Genomic DNA, 8,306 nt, shown 5'->3' with positions numbered 1-8,306 from the left:
TATGACAATGGTGTATTTTATTTGGAAGCATTACCTTGCAATGGTATATATCAAACTGTGATGGTTGTATATAATTTAGGAAATAATGTGTTACACATTGATTCTTCCAATGATTTGGTAAGGCATGCTTGTGGCATTGTCATCTTGGACATGTCAACAAGAAGTGCATAGCCCAACTCTAAAAAGATAGAGTTTTGGAGTCATTCAACTTAATGTCGGATGACACTTGCGAATCTTGTTTACTTGCAAATATGACCAAGTCACCCTTCACTGGTACTTGTGAAAGGGGTGAACTTTTGGTGGATCTCATACACACTGATGTGTGTGGACCATTCAGAACCGCCACAAGGGATGCTAACCGCTTCTATGTGACTTTTACTAATGATTACAGTAGGTATGGCTATATCAACTTTATCAATCATAAGTCAGAAACCTTTGAAAATTTCAAAGAGTTTAAGCAAGAAGAGGAGAATTAATTTGGTAGGAAGATAAAGATGCTATGATCCGATCGTGGAGGAGAGTATCTTAGTATCGACTTCCTTGACTATCTTGACGACTGTGGAATTGTTTCACAATTGACGATACCTTGGACATCACATCTTAATGGTGTGGCTGAGAGGCATAATACAACCTTGCTAGACTTGGTTCGTTCCATGATGAGTCGAGCTTTGTTACCTATCTCATTGTGGGGGTATGCCTTAGAGACTGTCGTCCATATCCTTAATCTAGTCCCTACCAAAAAGGTTTCCAAAACACCTCACAAGATGTGGACAAGGAAGGTTCCCTCGTTAGACCATATCAAAGTTTGGGGTTGCGAGGCTTTCATGAGACGCGAGACACATGACAAGCTCGAACCTTAGAGTGAGTTATGTATTTTCATCGGCTACCACAGAAGTCCTTTAGATATCTCTTCCGTAGACTGGGTGACAATGTAGTCTTCATCGCGAGGAGAGGAGTCTTTCATGAGAGAGAACTCATATGCCAATGGGACAGTGGGAGGCAAATTGACCTTGAAGAGCTTTAAGATTTAATTGATGAAGGAACCTCAAACACTAGCACTCAACCCGAAGAGGAAACTCCGGTTGAGCCAACTGACGAGTCCGTACCTCTGGAACGTTCCAGTAGAGTTAGAATTCCACCTGAGTTTTATGATTTCCATATTACTGCAGAAGGTGATACATTTATCAGTGATAGCACACTAGTAAATTTGGATGAACCTAATAACTACCAGAAATCCATGGCAGGCCCCTAATCTTCAAAATGGAAAGACGCTATGGACAGCGAGATTCAGTCCATGTATGACAATCAAGTTTGGAACTTGGTTGACAATGTATCAGGTCGTAAGACAGTTGTTGGGTTTTAGTATACTAAAACATCCAATGGTACACATACAACCCCAAATGATTCGAATCTATGTTTTCTCTTATTATACAATCAATATTGTTTCCAAAGCATTAAGCCAACAACTAGCATACAATTGACATAAACAACATAAAATACTAGTTAGGAGTTTACATCTTTATGTAGCTTGTAGAACTTGTTGTATTTAGCCTTTAAGAACTTAACACCCCAAGTGTGATGCCTAAAATAGTTCATAACACACCTAGGACAAAGGAAAACTTGCGAGAAATGTTGCTAGCTCCAAAATTGGCTCTAATGAAATCAAAGAACTCTAGTCGTCGATTTTGGGTACTACAGGGAGTTCTTTTATAGTGTGGCAAAGTCTAGGGTTACATCTATGCAAACCCTAATGTCCATGGCCTTTCATATTACTTAGTCTCCATGGGTTAAAACTCCATGGACTATCCATGGACAACCATATTGGTTTAGCCCATCCTAAATAACAATTGGCCCACACTATAAGAATCATTGATTTACCAAATCAATACCTATATATTTAATTAGTCTCTTTTTGTCACAACTAGCAATTTTAGCTAGGAAGTTCTATTCTCATGTAAACATCATCTATTGCAAGGCTTATACTCTAAGTGAATATCATACCGTATGTTCATCAACGTCATCCATTTGAATCCAAACTCTTGAATGAAGGTCAAAACCTAATACAATACATCTCACATGTTCGTCTATGAGTTGAAAACACTAGACATCCCGATTCAAGTTCAGTATGGACTAGGATTATCTTATTGGGCCTAAGGGACCAATAAACCTTCAACTAGAATTATTTTGGGCCTAAAAACCCTAATTGGGTTCTAAATGGACCTACATTCATAAAATTTAACATATTGGGCTTTATGGACCTAAAATAATTTATGTTACCCCTATTGGGCCAAGTTGGGCCATAAACTCCATTTCCTTAACTCTAATGGGCCGTGAACCATCTTAACGACCCAATGGCCAAAAAATATTTATTGTGGGCCTCATAAACTCGAACTAACACAAGAAATGGGCCCAAACCCTCTCATTTCCTTTCTCCTTACCCATTCTCAGTCCAAACAACAACAACAACAACAACAACAACAACAACAACAATAATAATAATAATAATAATAATAATAATAATAGTATTAATAATAATAATAATAATAATAATAATAATAATAATAATAATAATAATAATAATAATAAGAGAGATAATAAGGGGTTGGAAGCTTTGACACCTCAATGTTGCATAGTGGTAATCCATGCACAAAACACCACCATACAATAATGTAAATCAGCTCCGAGTCCGAGAAGAGGACATTCCAAAAACTACTTTCCGAACTCGTCGCGACCATTTCAAATCCGTTGTGATACCCTTCGGTCTAATGAATGCTCCCACAGTATTCATGGACCATACGAACCGAGTTTTCCCAACCATTCCTAGTCAACCTTTTCATTATCTTTCATCGATAACATACTTATCTGCTCACAAAGCAAGAACAAAACACTGTCAACATCTACAACCAGCCTTGAAAGCGTCAAAACCGGAGAATGTCGCGAAGAAAACACTACATGGATGGATAAAACTCTCGAAGTCGAAAGACGAAGCTTGTAGTTACGCGAGTTGAGTTGGGCGTTATCCGGGTGATCATCGATAGGATAACCCAATCCTCGCAATTCATGCCAATATAGAAATCAAACAAGAAAGAAAGATTAGCTTGGATCTATATCAAGGAAATCATGAGACTCCATGAAATATCGTTATCTATTATCTCGAATCGAGATAACAGGATTACTTCAAGACTTTGAAAATCATTTTAGAAGGATATGGGAACATAGCTAAATATGAGCATTGCTTACAACCCCTAAACCAATAGGCAAAGCGAACGGACAATTCAACCACTCGAAGTTATGCTCCAAGCCTGGGTGTTTGAATTCAACAAGTCGTGGGATACCCAGTTACCTTTGATTGAATTCTCATACTAGAACAACTATCACAAAAGCATCAAGGTTACCCCTTTTCGAGGCTCTTTATGGTCATAAATGCAGATCACTCGCCAGAAAACCATTCGCAAAACGTTAAAAAAGATAATCCAAATCAAAACTCGACTTCAAGCATCGGAAGATAGACATGAGAGGTATGCTGACAAATGACAAAAACCTCTGGAATTCCAAGTCGGAGATCGGTTGTTATTAAAGGTATCCCTTGGGAAAGGGATGATCCATTTTGGGAAACGGGGACTCACGATATATTGGAACGTCCGAGACTCTTGCCCGAATTGGTCCACTAGCTTATAAGTTGCAGCTACCTTTAGAGCTCAGAAATGTACACCCCGTGTTCCACAAATCGAATTTGAAAAAGTGTTTATCAGATGAAGCCCTTGCTATTCCCTTAGAAAAGATTGAAATAAACAAAAATCTTCTGTTCATCGAAGGACTAGTCAAGATAATGGATAGGGAAGTGAAACGTACGAAGCAGAGCCACATTCCGATTGTTAAGGTGTGATGGAACGCCAAACATAGACCGGAATGCACATAGGAACGTGAAGACCATATGAGGCAATAATACCCTCACCTATTCTCTCATTCATGATCCTATCTTTCGAAAGAATTTCGAGACGAAATTCCCTCTAACGGGGGGATGATGTCACAACTAGAAATTTTAGCCAGGAAATTCTATTCTTATGAAAACATCATCTATTGGAAGGCTTATACTCTAAGTGAATATCATACCCTACGTTCAATCAACGTCATCCATTTGAATCCAAACTCTTGAATGATGGTCAAAACCTAATACAATATATCTCACATGTTCATCTATGAGTTGAAAAACCTAGAGATCCCAGTTGATGTTCACTATGGACTAGGATTCTCTTATTGGGCCTAATGGACCAATAAACCTTCAACTTGAACTATTTTGGGCCTAAAAACCCTAATTGGGTTCTAAATGGACCGAGATTCATAAAACTTAACATATTGGGCTTTGTGGACCTAAAATAATTTATGTTAACCCTATTAGGCCAAGTTGGGCCATAAACTCCATTTTCTTGACTCTAATGGGCCATGAACCATCTTTACGGCCTAATGGGCTGAAAAGTATTTATTGTGGGCCTCATAAACTCGAACTAAGATAAGAAAGGGGCCCAAACCCTCTCATCTTCTTTCTCCTTACCCATTTTCGGTCCAAAAAATAATAATAATAATAATAATAATAATAATAATAATAAAATAATAATAATAATAATAATAATAATAATAATAATAATAATAATAATAATAATAATAATAATAATAATAATAATAATAATAAGTGGTTGGAAGCCTTGACAACTCAATGTTGCATTGTGGTGATCCATGCACAAAACACCACCATACAACAATGTAAATCACATAGTTCTAGGAAAGACTCTCTCTCACTCCCTCCTATTCTTCTTAAATTCAGCCATAGAGCCAAAAAGCACCACCACACACTTATTTTGCTTACGAATCTCTTCAGGAAAGCTCACAAAAACACTCCTACACTCTCCTTTAAATTTTCGAGAATTAGAGTATACTTCAATAAATTCTTCTTCAAGATCATCAACTTTGGTAAGTTCTCACTTAGACCTATGATTCAACTTCTTGATCTCTTCAAAAATCTCCTCTTATACCCGTATTCTTGTGGATCATGTTCTTAGAACCATCTAAGTTCAAGATCTACTCAAGAAAGCTTGCTAGGATAAAAAATCTTCTTCCACATCTTCATCAAAACCGATCCATCATCCCAAGGTGAGTTCATACCCCCTTGTTTTCGGTTTTCATATGATTTTAAGGGAGTATACAAGTTTCTTTGTGTAGATCTATGTGTATATGCATGACTATGTGTGTTTTCCATTAATTATTTGGTGACTATGTGTTGATTACTTCATTAATTTAAAAATATGTTAAGAACTTGAAGTTTATCACTTGGATCTTCATAAGAACCTTGAGAAAAGTATGTTAACACATATAATACATTTAACCTTGTAGATATGGGATTTACACACTTTAAATAGCAAAAATGAGTGTTGTAATTAAAGATCTATAAACTGCACTCATAAAACAGCCCTTGACAGAAAAGATTTGGTCCAATCTCGAACTGTTTTGACCAACTTAATGAAAATGTATTTCAAAACTGTTTTACATGCAAAACGTTCAGGTTTATACCTTTAAAATTACTACTCTCACGTCTTCGTACGATTTTTTGACAATTTTTGGTGAATTTTACAAAACTGTCTATCATATTTGAAATAATTTCGGACCAGCTTGTGAAGGTGAGCAAATTCACACTTGTTAGAAGCCATTAAAAATTATGAGAAAAATGGTGAACAAAGTAGACACAGTTTCCAAAATCCAGAATTTACGGATCCAAATTTCGACTTACGATGATTTTTCTACAAATTTTCCAACAACTAGGTCAGAAAAGCCCAAAACTGGAAAAACATGTGTTTTCACAAAAATTAAGCCAAATATGATATTTTTGATAAAAATGGGTTTAAAATGTTATTTACCACAAACTAGTCATCAACACAAGTTCTGAACAAAATCGAAACTAAAGTTCTATGCTTATAAAAATTGGGCCTTAATTGAAAATTTTCGACTTATTGGGCCAAGAACTTCTTCTTCTTCTTCTTTTTTTTTTTTTTCAAAAAAGTGGGATTTATTGCTATTTTAATTAATACTTGAACCAAAATCAATGATAAACTAACAAACAGATTAATTTTATCATTTTCTAGGTTATTAGGCCTTAGTGACCCATTTTTATGTGTGATAGGTCCTGTATACTATTTATATGTTTATTGGGTCTCATTGACCCATTAACATGTGCGACAGACCTTGGATACTATTTGTGTTCTATTTGGGCCTTAGTGACCTATTTTTATGAGTGATAGGTCCGGTATACTATTTATATGTTTATTGGGCCTCATTGACCCATTAACATGTGCGACGGACCTTGAATACTATTTGTGTGCTATTTGGGCCTTTAAATACCTTACATGTGAAATGGGCCTTAGTTGTCCTTTCATATATATTTCGGGCCCATGTTATACAATCTTATTCCGATTAGGACTTGAAATGATTTACATGTTTAGCGATGCCTTAGTTGTTCACTTACATGGTTCATTGGGTTTGGAATGAGTTTATACTTTTCTTCGTGTAAATTCGATTAAGGATCTAGTGAGTTATATCGGTTGGCACCTATTAAGTATATGATCGTAGCCTGTAGTTATAACCAGAGTCTCTTGGAGGGAGAGCATGGATTTGTGTGTAGATCTATACTGGGATGACACCCCATACCTGAGCTATTCGCTACAGTTAGACTAACTCAGTCTAGAGTGACAAAAACCTTATAATCAAAAATCAAAACCGGCATCTAACAACGCCAAGACAGGCGAAATTGTCATTATTTAATATGGTTATGACGGATCACTTAGAGGAATTAAAGTTATGAAGTTTACGAAAGACCATTCTCTTTTCTCTTGGATTACTCGGAAACATACTAGTACTGGTATTCAACCTCGGGGGTTGGTATGACAGATTTCTCTTTTACAGACAACATCGGGTTGTTTGGGAACATTCTCTTTACATGCTCTTTACATTCTCTCTACATTCTCTTTACCCTTTTTAGTCAAATAAACAATAACATACATGCATTAATACAAGATATGTCACAAAACGTACTAAACAGTTTGCAGAAAATATCGGATTTTCTGGTGGTTTTCAAAGTTATACAAATCATTTTCACAAACATGCTTATGAACTCACCAACATTATATATGTTTACGTTTTCAAAATAATTTGCATTCTCAGGAAACCGTTGAAGCAAGATGAACGAAACAAACTAATGGATATTGTGTTATATTTTGTTTCATCACACTCGTACTATTTTGGCATGTAATATTCAAATACAATACTCGATGTAAACAATGAATGTTGTTATATTACATGTGCGATGATGATGATGATGTTATTCTTCAATTATATACTATGTAATGATACTACAACGATGAAGTCACGCTCAAGCCCCCAGATGTTTCCGCCGTCTGGTTCGGGGGTGTGACACTTTTGATCACATAATTAATTCCAAATTAATTCATGATCAATACAAATTAACTAATATGATTTCACATTAATATATTAGAACTTGAAATATATTAATAAATAAGAAGTAACCTCTTACTCAAGTATCCATCCTATCAAATTGTCCTGGTGATATGTAACCCGAAATGGACCATGCTACTCTCGGGTCAAGTGCATACCAATTATAATTATGGGCTTAGAAACCTAATGCAACAGTCTACCACTTGTATAAGTCTAATAATTATTATTTCATGTACGACTCCACAATCCCGACTAGCAATCATAGCTCTCTCAAAAGCCATTGTTGAACTCTGACCTAGTCAATGAAGCGTCCATTAGATAAGGGATCATATATTCCTCCATTATAGATATTGTATAGACTAATATATGGATTACAATCATTCTATTTGTCTATGTGTTGTTTCCTGATTTCCAATTTATGACGACTGACTAATTGAACAAATAAAATCAGTCCAAGCTTGGCCAAGCACTTAGGTTTTTCATCTCGAGTGGCCCACATATATTGCTCTTATCCCTCTAAGGGTAAAAGGAATGGATAAACTTAGACTCATATGCTTGCTTCTACTCACTCATCAAAACACAAAAATATGTGTTATAACACCAAGTTACTGGTGCGTTTACATATGTCAATGTGCAACCGACTTGTAAATTACAACTCACATGTATTGGTTTCAAGAATAAAAGATATTATCATCTCACAATCGCTCGTGATAAAATCCAAGAAGTGATTCAAATGAGTTGGGTTAAGTCCACTACTCAAATCTTATTACGGGAGCACTCATGAATACTATAGCAAACTTGTGTTA

The sequence above is a fragment of the Lactuca saligna genome, chromosome 4 (assembly GCF_052625555.1).
Source record: "Lactuca saligna cultivar CGN05327 chromosome 4, ASM5262555v1, whole genome shotgun sequence".
Classification (NCBI taxonomy): Eukaryota; Viridiplantae; Streptophyta; class Magnoliopsida; order Asterales; family Asteraceae; genus Lactuca; species Lactuca saligna.
The sequence above is the reverse complement of the archived record's forward strand: the minus strand, read 5'-3'. Positions refer to the sequence as shown.